The sequence below is a fragment of the Oncorhynchus nerka genome, linkage group LG27, assembly GCF_034236695.1.
Source record: "Oncorhynchus nerka isolate Pitt River linkage group LG27, Oner_Uvic_2.0, whole genome shotgun sequence".
Lineage (NCBI taxonomy): Eukaryota > Metazoa > Chordata > Actinopteri > Salmoniformes > Salmonidae > Oncorhynchus > Oncorhynchus nerka.
The window spans coordinates 65,877,666-65,889,156 of NC_088422.1; the positions used below are offsets into that span (position 1 = coordinate 65,877,666).

At 40.9% G+C, this 11,491-nt stretch overlaps 1 long non-coding RNA gene across 1 annotated transcript; it reads right to left on the bottom strand.

Moving 5' to 3' along the window:
* Positions 1–224: 224 nt before the first annotated feature.
* LOC115112167 (uncharacterized) lies at positions 225–10,834 on the bottom strand. Its single transcript, XR_003860901.2, has 2 exons — positions 9,700–10,834; positions 225–4,257 (listed from the first exon to the last, which is right to left on the bottom strand). It is a non-coding gene; the product is annotated as an uncharacterized LOC115112167 (long non-coding RNA).
* Between the last annotated feature and the right edge of the window lie 657 nt (positions 10,835–11,491).

The following is an 11,491-nucleotide window of genomic DNA, read 5'->3' on the forward strand; positions in this document are numbered from 1 at the left end:
ACTTTATCAGTATTTCATTATTCATCAGATGATGACGTCAGCTTTAGTCATGAATGCATTTGGAAACACTTCATTTTGGGAGTTTTTAATGGTGTTCACTCATGAGAGTAATGTGTTCAGACAGTACTAAATGTCTTTCAGGCATCTGCTCTAAAATTCACCGCCTCAGCAGTTACACAAGCTACACTAGAACCAATCATTTTCATCTTTTTGCCCCATCAGGAGAAGGGAACACCCTGCTAGCTGTTGTCAACAAGCCACTGGATGTCTCAGGAATCCTGACAATGTGATCTCTCACACAAATCCTTATGAGTCATGTCATAGTTTACAAATGTGGTATAAAAAGATAATGTATAATATATTTTTATCTACCATTACTATTTATGTACGACCATGCCGTCCTAGAATATGTGTTATTTTACTGAATACAGATACCAAATGGTAGACCTATTAAATGGTAGACCTATTAAATGGTAGACCTATTAAATGTGCATATAATCAGGAAGCTACTCCTCGCTCCCATGTGCTGGCCTCACAAACTATGTCAACGACAGGGTTATTATGCCGACAACATATATTTTTTTTCTCTTACCTTTATTTAACTAGGCAAGTCAGTTAAGAACAAATTCTAATTTACAATGACGGCCTACCACGGTCCACTAACCCGGATGATGCTGGGCCAATTGTGCACCGCTCTATGGGACGGCCGGTTGTGATACAGCCCGGGATCGAACCAGGGTCTGCAGTGACCGCTGCGCCACCCGGGAGCCCAATAAATAGGCCATGATTGGCACCAGGCCCATCATCACTGAGCAGGGAATGGCATGTTCGTTGAGAGAAATACTCTTTGCTGAAAATGGAATATGTTAGATGCATTGCTCCGTACAACCGTGCTTCATCTTATCCCTCTGGTGACAGAGAAGAGGGGGTGGTTGGATATCACATCCCCTCCTTATAATCAGAGAAATCTGGAGATGCTGCGAGGAAGCATTCGATGGAAATGGATGGGGAGAGGCTGATATGTCAGAGCAGAGGTCTTGCTGGCAGAGATGAGATAAAAGCATATTTCTCCTGCAGCATTACCATGACATACATTATCTGACACATGGCTGGTCATGTGACACAAGGCAAGGCTCAGGAGAACACTGGACTGTCAAATGAACCGCTTACTGGGAAAGAGAGATGGGGAGGAGGGAGAAAGAGAGGAGAGAGAGAGAGAGAGAGACATGATTCAAATATGCTGCTGTTTGTTGTTAATTTCACAATCTAAAAGTGGACCTATAATTTGGGTTGTATCGTTACAGCACAACTAACAATCTGACAACACTGTTTGTAAGTCGGTTTGCATACTGTATATACCCAGCACTTTGACTCCGTGGCCACCATAATGACAGCATTGTTCATTTCCCCAGGCACTCTGGACATTGACAGCCCATCTGTGGTTCATCTAATTATGATTTGAGATGACAACAAGTACTCCTTTTTGTGTTTAGGAAACCTCGAAAGTTACTGGCTAATTGCATCCTTAAACTGCCCCTGCAGACATCTCTGCCACCCAACCAGCTCTAAACCAGCTTTCAGCTGAAAGGTAGTCGTTAATGAGAGGGTGTTCTCAGCTCAAAGTTAAAGTTCCTACTGCTTAATTGTCAATCTCAAATAGTTGGCACCAATTATGCTGCCAGATAAAGATGAGAAATCCAATTATGGTAGTGAATTTCACTTCAGGCACTGTCTTTGGGTAACTTGACAGGTTGTATATTTTTTTTCCAGTAACAACGAGCAACTCTAGTAAACAAGGTGCTACTTTAAATGTCTTGTTAACCTGCCAAGTGATTCACAGACACATGTTAGGCTTAAAATAAATAAACACATGGGAATCATTGTTTTGAATTTCTATCTCTGGTAGCAAAAGCTATTATGTTTTGGTTTCATGGTCTATTGGTGTGCTGGTGAGGGACAGAAACACAGAGTCCTTGTAGGCATCTTAGCAACATCGTGTTTGGCGAGGTTACATTAGAGTTGGTTCAGCCATTACACACAGGTGGGAGCACGGTTAGGAAGTCAGACAAATGCAATGTTTCTTGTGGCTACACTTTTATGGAAAAAGAGATGACGTAGCCTGCTTGCTCTCGCTGTGTGACTTGCCAGTCGGAGGTTAGTGAACGTACACATTCACATCGCTGAGTGAAATTGTAAGGTCAAAAACTTTGCACGACATCCAAAAACGTAATGAAAATGTTTTACCATCTTGGAATGGTGTATTAGGGAATGGATATGACTTTAAGCTTGTATTCTACCAAAAGATAAAGGTTGAAAGGCAGATGGACTGTAGCATTTTTTTAAGTGCTAAAAAAGTGCATTTCCCCATTGCAATTATCATGTTTCTAGCAACTCTGGAGAGAAGGCAGGCTGGCATTAATCCCTCCTGTTTCTCTCTAGAGAGTAGGTTTTGGATGCAAGGTGCCTGAGGGAAGCTCCTATCATTACCACCCAGGTAAATAGGACCCAGACAATTAACAGGAAGAACATTGTGTCAGCGGAACAACAGCAACAAACAAACCTCCCTGTCAAATATCACCATTCATTCCTTTTTTTACATTTTTATTAAAGGACACAAAGATGCTTTCCTTTAAACAAACTAAATTACATTTGCCAGTAAAAAAAAATGGAGAGACCTTAAGGCATTTGTTATTCACAGAGAGATATGAATATGTTTTCAACACGTGCATGGAGCCAGACAGTGTATTTTAGTCACAGTTTGGAGAGCTGTCACAGGTTTGTTGTCTGAAGGTGGGATGATGCACCATTACAGGCCATTCAACGATCAGAGGCACCATTGATAAAGACAAAGATCGATTCACTATATGTGAAATATTCATCCACCCTCACTCTTGTGAGCACTTGTGATGTGGAAAATACATTGGATTTGAAAAAAGGTCATCAATGTAAACGGTTGTTTTGGTGTATTTTCACAACCGGATAATATCATGGTAACCAAATTCCAACATAGACAAAACATAAAATATGTTGAATTTGCACCTTTAAAACAACGTCAGATCTTCTCCCATCCAGGGTTTTAACCAAACCCTGCTTAGCTATGATATTAGTCACTGACTATTACCAAAATGCTATTGTGAGAATGAATATTGCGAGATCTCCCCTTAAAAACTAAATAGATTCACTGTTGCTATCAAAGTCATTCCTAAAAGGTAGGTTTAACAGAGACAAATGAAATGTGACCATACTTAACCACTCATATAAAATCAATGATGCTATTGAGGCTTCTATAACATTTTCAAAGTCATCAACAGCTGTTTCAATTCAACCCAGAATCCAACTCAAAATAGACAATACAATAGGCCTTTAAATGTCATGAAATTTAGTGACATAAAATTGTGTTTGGTTGTCAACGCAACCAAATATCAACATTTGAAAGAGATGTTTCTTCTGCTTGGATAATTCCATCTTTGCCACTGACTTTGTGTAGTTTTAATTCCAGTTTGTCTCACAAATTCATAATTTAAATGTTGGATTCACATCTCCAAAAATTGAAGTTAAAGAATTGGACTAAATCATCTCAAACTTTATTTACAGTGCATTTAAAGTTTGATTTGATTTAGTACTATTCTTTAACTTTGATTCTTGGTTGAGATGGAGATGTGAATCCAACATATAAATTATTAATTTGTAGACAAACTGGAATTAAAGACAGACTGTCAGTGGCACAGATGGAATTATACAAGCAGAAGATACAGTGCATTCAGAAAGTATTCAGACCCCTTGACTTTTTCCACATTTTGTTACGTTACAGCCTTATTCTAAAATGGATGAAATGGTTTTTTTCTCTCATCAATCTACACACAATAACCCATAATGACAAAGCAAAAACAGGTTTTAACACATTTTTTTTCAAATGTATAAAAAAAATGAAATCACATTTACTTAAGTATTCAGACCCTTTACTCAGTACTTTGTTGAAGAACATTGGCAGAGATTACAACCTCAAATCTTTTTGGGTATGATGCTTATAAGCTTGGCATACCTGTATTTGGGGAGTTTCTCCCATTCTTCTCTGCAGATTATCTTATGCTCTGTCAGGTTGGATGGGGAGTGTTGCTACACAGTTATTTTCAGGTCTCTACAGAGATGTTAGATCGGGTTCAAGTCCGGGCTCTGGCTGGGCCACTCAAGGACATTCAGAGACTTGTCCCGAAGCCACTCCTGCATGGTCTTGGCTGTGTGCTTAGGGTCGTTGTCCTGTTGGCAGAGGTATAAAGTACTTACGTAAAAATACTTTCAAGTACTACTTAAGTAGATTTTTGGGGGTATCTGTACTTTACTATTTATATTTTTGACAACTTTTACTTCACTACATTCCTAAAGAAAAGTATGTACTTTTTACTCCATACAGTTTCCCTGGCACCCAAAAGTACTTGTTACATTTTTAATGCTTAGCAGTACAGGAAAATGGTCCAATTCACGCACTTATCAAGAGAACATCCCTGGTCTTCCCTACTACCTGATCTGGCAGATTCACTAAACACAAATGCTTCATTTGTAAATTATACCTGAGTGTTGGAGTGTGCCCCTGGCTATCTGCCAATAAAAAAAGCAAGAGAATTGCGCCATCTGGTTTGCTTAATATAAAGAATTTGAAATGATTTACTTTTGATACTTAAGTACATTTGAGCAAATACATTTACTTTTGATACTTAAGTATGTTTAAAACCAAATAATTTTGAACTTTAACTCAAGTAGTATTTTACTGGGTGACTTTCACTTTTACTTGAGTCATTTTCTATTAAGGTATCTTTACTTTTACTCAAGTATGACAATTGGGTACTTTTTCCACCACTGCCTGTTGGAAGGTCAACCTTTGCCCCAGTCTGTGGTCCTGAGAACTCTGGAGCAGGTTTTTATCAAGGATCTCTCTGTATTTTGCTCCATTCATCTTTCCCTCAATCCTGACTAGTCTCCCAGTCCCTGCTGCTGAAAAATATCCCCACAGCATGATGCTGCCACCACCATGCTTCACAGTAGGGATAGTGCCAGGTTTACTCCAGACGTGACGCTTAGCATTCAGGCCAAAGAGTTCAATCTTGGTTTCATCAGACCAGAGAATGTTGTTTCCCATGGTCTGAGAGTCCTTAGGTGCCTTTTGGCAAACTCCAAGCAGGCTGTCATGTGCCTCTTACTGAGGAGTGGCTTCCGTCTGGCCACTCTTCCATAAAGGCCTGATTGGTGGAGTGCTGCAGAGATGGTTGTCCTTCTGGAAGGTTCTCCCATCTCCACAGATGGAACTCTGGAGCTCTGTCAGTGACCATTGGGTTCTTGGTCACCTCCCTGACAAAGGCCCTTCTCCCCAGATTGCTCAGTTTGGCCCGGGCGGCCAGCTCTAGGAAGAGTCTTGGTGGTTCTAAACCTTTTCCATTTAAGAATGATGGAGGCCACTGTGTTCTTTGGGACCTTCAATGCTGCAGAAATGTTTTGGTACCCTTCCCCAGATCTGTGTCCGTAGAGCTCCTGTCTCGTGAGCGCTACGGACAACTTCGACCTCATGGCTTGGTTTTTGCTCTGACATGCACTGTTAAGTGTAGGACCTTATATAGACAGGTGTGTGCCTTTCCAAATCATGTCGAATCAATTGAATTTACTACAGGTGGACTCCAAGTTGTAGAAACATCTCAAGGATGATCAATGGAAACAGGATGCACCTCAATTTCGAGTCTGACTAGCTATGTAAATAAGATGTATATTTTTTTATATTTGCAACAATTCTAAAAAGCTGTTATCGCTTTGTCATTATGTGGTATTGTGTGTAGATTGATGAGATTTTTTATTTAATCAATTATAAAATAATGCTGTAATGTAACAAAATTTGGAGAAAGGGAAGGGGTCTGAATACTTTCCGAATGCACTGTATTGTATCTTCTTCAAATGTTGAAATTTGGTTGCAGTGACAACCAAACACAATTCAATATCACTTTTGAAATACAATAAATTGTCTTAACTTGTCGACAACCAAACAAGTTATAAGTTGGATTCACGTCTCCAACTCAATCAAAAATAAAAGCCTTCTAATATGAATCTCTCATCCAGTGGCCACTTTCCCCTACACATTCCTTAAGCCGATGTCCATTAGTGTACTGTGGGATCAAAGCCTATGGTTCAACTTCATTTATGTAACTACTTCTCATAGCACAACAACTTGGCTCACAATGGATGGCCGTCACTATAAATACATCCTAACGCAGCAGTATAGTGTATTGGTTCCTGGTTCCTATCTCTGTCTGCAGGTACCTAACTGGCTCTTGGTGTGTGATCTCAGTCTGGGTCACAACAGGGCAGTATTGTTCTCTTGATCGGAGATCTGTACTCCACACACACCTATCCACTCTCATATGAACAAAACATGGAAATCAGGTCTTTGAAAACAATGCCGCCAGCAAGGTCATTTTCTAGAGCATATTGAGAGCCTTAGCATCATTACGTGAAGTCTGTTGTGTTTTTCCCCTCTACACTTCATGGCTTTTGAATTGTTAAACAATGTCCACCTGTGGCCCGGGTCTCTTTATGTCTCTGGCAGGAGTACAGAAAACAGAGTCAGAGATCGCTCAGGGAGAACACCTACAAACTATACAACAAATCTCTCTCCAGGTATAAAAACAAAACATCAGGAAGTATAAACTCATATGCCCTCAATGGGCAATTAATATTTCACCAAGATGCTGAGGTAAAAATGCTGCTCTGCTACTGATGTCTGAAAGCTATGCCAGAAAATATGTTTTCTGAAAATCTGACCTGCTGACATTCCTCTCCATGTATGTGGATTGATGAGGCTAGGGAACAGAAACGTAAACACTTGAGCTAATTATCTAGCTTATTTTGTAAGCGATACATTTTCTATTTCTGAACCATCAATGAGTTTTTACTGACAGAAGAGTCATTGCTTGAGTGAGAAAGTGATGAGCATTGATTGCAGCTTAAAAGTAGCCAATAGCATTCATACCTAAAAGACACAGAAGGGAAAGATGATATTGGTCAACAGTAGCAAAGTCTGAAAATATATATATTTTTTAAATCAACAAACTAATTTGAAGACAGACTTTTTCTACAATATCCAGTAAATAGTAAAAGTGGGTCAGGGACATGATGTTTTGTTATTATGTGTGTTTGCAAATAGTTTTTAGTTCCTACTCTCCTCTCAGACTAATAGGTCAATTCATTCATACCCAGTCTTAGCCTTGACATCAGCTACATTCACAGTCAATGCGTATTACCTTTTCTCCTCACTCCAATACTCAAAACTCTGACAGAAATGCAGACTGAATCACAAACAATCAGCTAGACAATTAACTCAGGGACACACATTTCTGTCCCCTGGCTATGATTGAAATGAACAATAGAGATGCTGCATCATTTCAACCTGAAGGATAATTGAGTTTCCAATAGGGATGTCATATGAGGATGCCTGCATCACAGCAGAGCAACGACAGGAAGAGACCAGGTAGGCTACCACTGCCACCCTCCCTTCCACCTCCCCTCCCCCAGCTTACCGCCATGTCAACTTGATTATTCACACTGCCTCCAAGTCATAAAGGCATATAATCTAGGGGTAAATTACATTGAAATAACTATGAAAGACTGATTGTATTCTTTAGAAAAGCATCAAAACACAGAATAATACATCCTCCACTCACAGCTCCAGATGTTCACAGACCCACCATCCTACTGCAGGTGTGAGGAAGAGAGAGTGTGACAGATGGAGATAGGGATTTTTGTCAAAGTCTAAGATGGCTGTTTTTCCCATACTTGACTTTAGATGGAGCACGGAAGAACTCACTTGATAACGAAACAGGTCAGTCTACCCTGTCAGTCACTGAACCGCCGTTGTTCGTACTATTGTCTCCCATGTTCTACTACCCTGTTTGTTTCACACTCTCCTGAGCCGATAAGAGCAGCTGAAGTCCCATATGTTTTCCCTGCATGGCTCTGTACTCTGTGTTTTCTTGGGTTATCAGCAGCTGTGTTGTTATATAACACCCAAATATCTATAGGACATAGCTAAATAAAGATCAAATAGAACCCAAATATTAGTACAGGACCCACAATGGCATTTTACAAACTTGTCCGTTGCTTTTATTGTATAGGTTCTGAACTGTTGTGTGTGTGTGTGTGTGTGTGTGTGTGTGTGTGTAATTCTATCAAGAGAGTATCTGATAATGGGCTTGGCAGGGAAGTATGGACAACACAGCCCTTGCCTCTCACACCTGTGAATGCCAGGACCCAGAGGCAGTGTCTCCCCTGGCATTCACACTAACACACACATTATTATTATTTGGTTGTATCGTTTCTTTTTTTGAATGTGTGTCTTTAGTTGTCGTATGTGGACACAATCTTGTCGAACATCTCATTCCAAAATCATGGACATTAATATGGAGTTGGTCCCTGCTTTGCTGCTATAACAGCCTCCACTAGATGTTGGAACATTGCTGTCGAGACTTGCTTCCATTCAGCCACAAGAGCATTAGTGAGGTCGGGCACTGATGTTGGGCGATTAGGCCTGGCTCGCAGTCGGCGTTCCAAATCATCCCAAAGGTGTTCGATAGGGTTGAGGTCAGGGCTCTGTGCAGGCCAGTCAAGTTCTTCCACACCAATCTCGACATGCTGAAATAGGAAAGGGCTGCAACAAAATTGGAAGCACAGAATTGTCTAGAATGCCATTGTATGCTATAGCATTAAGATTTCCCTTCACTGGAGCTAAGGGGCCTAGCCCGAACCATGAAAACAGCCCCAGACCCTTATTCCTCATCCACCAAACTTTACAGTTGGCACTATGCATTGGGTCAAGTAACGTTCTCCTGGCATCCACCAAACCCAGATTTGTCCATTGGACTGCCAGATGGTGAAGAGTGATTCATCACTCCAGAGAACGCGTTTCCACTGCTCCAGAGTCCAATGGCGGTGAGCGTTACACCACTCCAGGTAACGTTTGGAATTGCGCATGATCTTAGGCTTGTGTGCGGCTGCTCGGCCATGGAAACCCATTTCATGAAGCTCCCGACAATTAGTTATTGTGCTGACTTTGCATCCTGAGGCAGTTTGAAACTCGGTAGTGAGTGTTGCGACCGAGGACATTTTACGAGCTACGCGCTTCAGCACTTGGTGGTCCCATTCTGTGAGCTAGTGCGGCCCACCACTTTGCGGCTGAGCCGTTGTTGCTCTATACGTTTCTACTTCACAATAACCGTGCTTAATATTGACTGGGGCAGCTCTAGCAGGGTAGATGTTTTACGAAGATAAGACACAAGGGTATAGCAACCACTTCAATCAAACTACATTCCAACACGCGATTGTGCAATTCACTCAACTGTATGCTGTGAACTGCATGACGATGCCATATGGCCCTTGTATCATGACATAGCAGCAGAATCGTTCTGATCCTCTTGAACACTGAGCACAGAGACTCACAGAGCACCAGGTGATTTAGGTGACCTGAAAGGATGACCGCTGTCATTCCTGCCTCAGGTGCTCTGTTTATGTTATCCTGTTTGCCTGACCTATTCCTACTTTACAACCAATTGTAAAACATGAGAGAGAAGCTCTGTATGGAATGCCAGGAGTAAACCCGGGTCTACAATACATCTCTGGGGCTTTCTCACAAGGAATCTACAGTAATGTTACAGCGCTGGTACCTACCTGTCTACTCAAAGCCAAGGCGTCTTGACTCCCACTGAACGCCAGGGAACTGGATGTTTCTCAGCAGCCTTCTCATCGAGCCAAAGATCAGAGGCTATGGTAGATGTAAAGCTTCCATTGATATGGTGATGATGCCTCTCCACCCTACAGAGTCAATATGGAAACAGTAACTGATCTCCAGAAGTGTGCAGAAGAAAGGAGGGGTGGATAGCCTTATTATGGCCTTTTGTATTGTATTGTAATGTAATGCAAGCTATTCAGAATTTGTACATGTTCAATGCACACTGGGTTTTACTACTGTAAGTACATCCTAAAAATGGGAATATATCAAAATCTTACATTTTCAAAAATGTTTGACCAATCAGATCAGCTCTGAAAAATATCTGAAGTGAAAAGATCAGAATTGGGCTCCCTGTGTAAACGCAGTGATTGAGAAATAGTATAAAAAATACCACTTAATGTAGCTACAGTTTATACTGTATTCTCCATATATCCACTATTGTTGGATCATGTCCAGCCACAACCCTCAAGGTTGATTAGTTTCAAAAAGACCAATGATCCAAAAGAATCAGCTCTACTCAATTCTAATTTCTCTTATGATTGGAGCATATGAAACAACTAGATACGAGTCCCTTCGAGTTAAACAATAGTTTGTTGACTTTGCTGTTGGATGTTCAATGCACATCAAGGAAACACAAATATCACATTTAAGTAAACGGCATCATCTATAAAAGAGAACTATCATTGGACTGGACCGAGAGGAGAGGAGAAGGAGGGGACATCAGTACAGAATTAGACCAGCAATTTGAATATTATAGCCACAGTGTATTCCGCCAGCAGCGAGTAGTTCATATGGTGCTATGTGACGCAGTCTCCTAATTCGTTCAGGGGAAAGTCAAAGAGTCAGGACCCAAAAATAAATTAGGGTAGTCCATTTTTCTTTTTTCACATTCTTTTGCATGCTCCAGGAACAGAGAGCAGCTGTTAAGTTTGGTCAACATGTTTTGTTTACAAGCTTTGCATGCAGATTAGGGGCGAGAGTCTATGTGTATTGGTATCCACGTGTTGTTGGACTGAATCACTGTAGTCCGTGTTCTCTGAACGAACGAGGATGCCTAAATCAGAGAAGGTAAGTACTTACAGTCATTCAGTGCTATTCCTGGGGGCTGAGGGCAGCTGTCAAGACATGTCTCCACACAGCTGCTACTGCTCAGAAGGCGCTGAATCACACCATCTGGGAACAGGAGTGACTATGAACCACTGCTGACAGCAGGCAGATTCACACTTACAGCACACCTGATGACTGGAGAGAAGTGCAGATGCGGTCATATATAATAACACCCTTAAACGGTTCACAATATATTTTTAAACGAGTTAAATTGAAAAAATGAACTGAAAAATCCTAACTGAAATGGAGATTTTTCACTTCAAAGTCAAAAAATGGCCTGGACCAAATTATTTAAAAAATTGTAATTAATTTGTTTGAAGGCAAGTTCTTGTTCACTGTGGTAATTTGCAGGTGCATAAAGGGTACAAATTCACTTGGGTGGTGGACCATTCTCGATACACACAGGAAACTGCTGAGTGTGAAAAACCCAGCAACATTGTCTTAAGGCTTAAAAATCCTTCTTTAACCTGTCTCCTCCCCTTCAACTACACAGATTAAAGTGAATTTAGCAAGTGACATCAATAAGGGATAGTAGCTTTCTGTCATGTTTTGTGTGCATTTGACCAGATCTGTATAACCCTAAGATGATGTGCACTGGATCTAAATAGGAATGGTGTTTAGAGA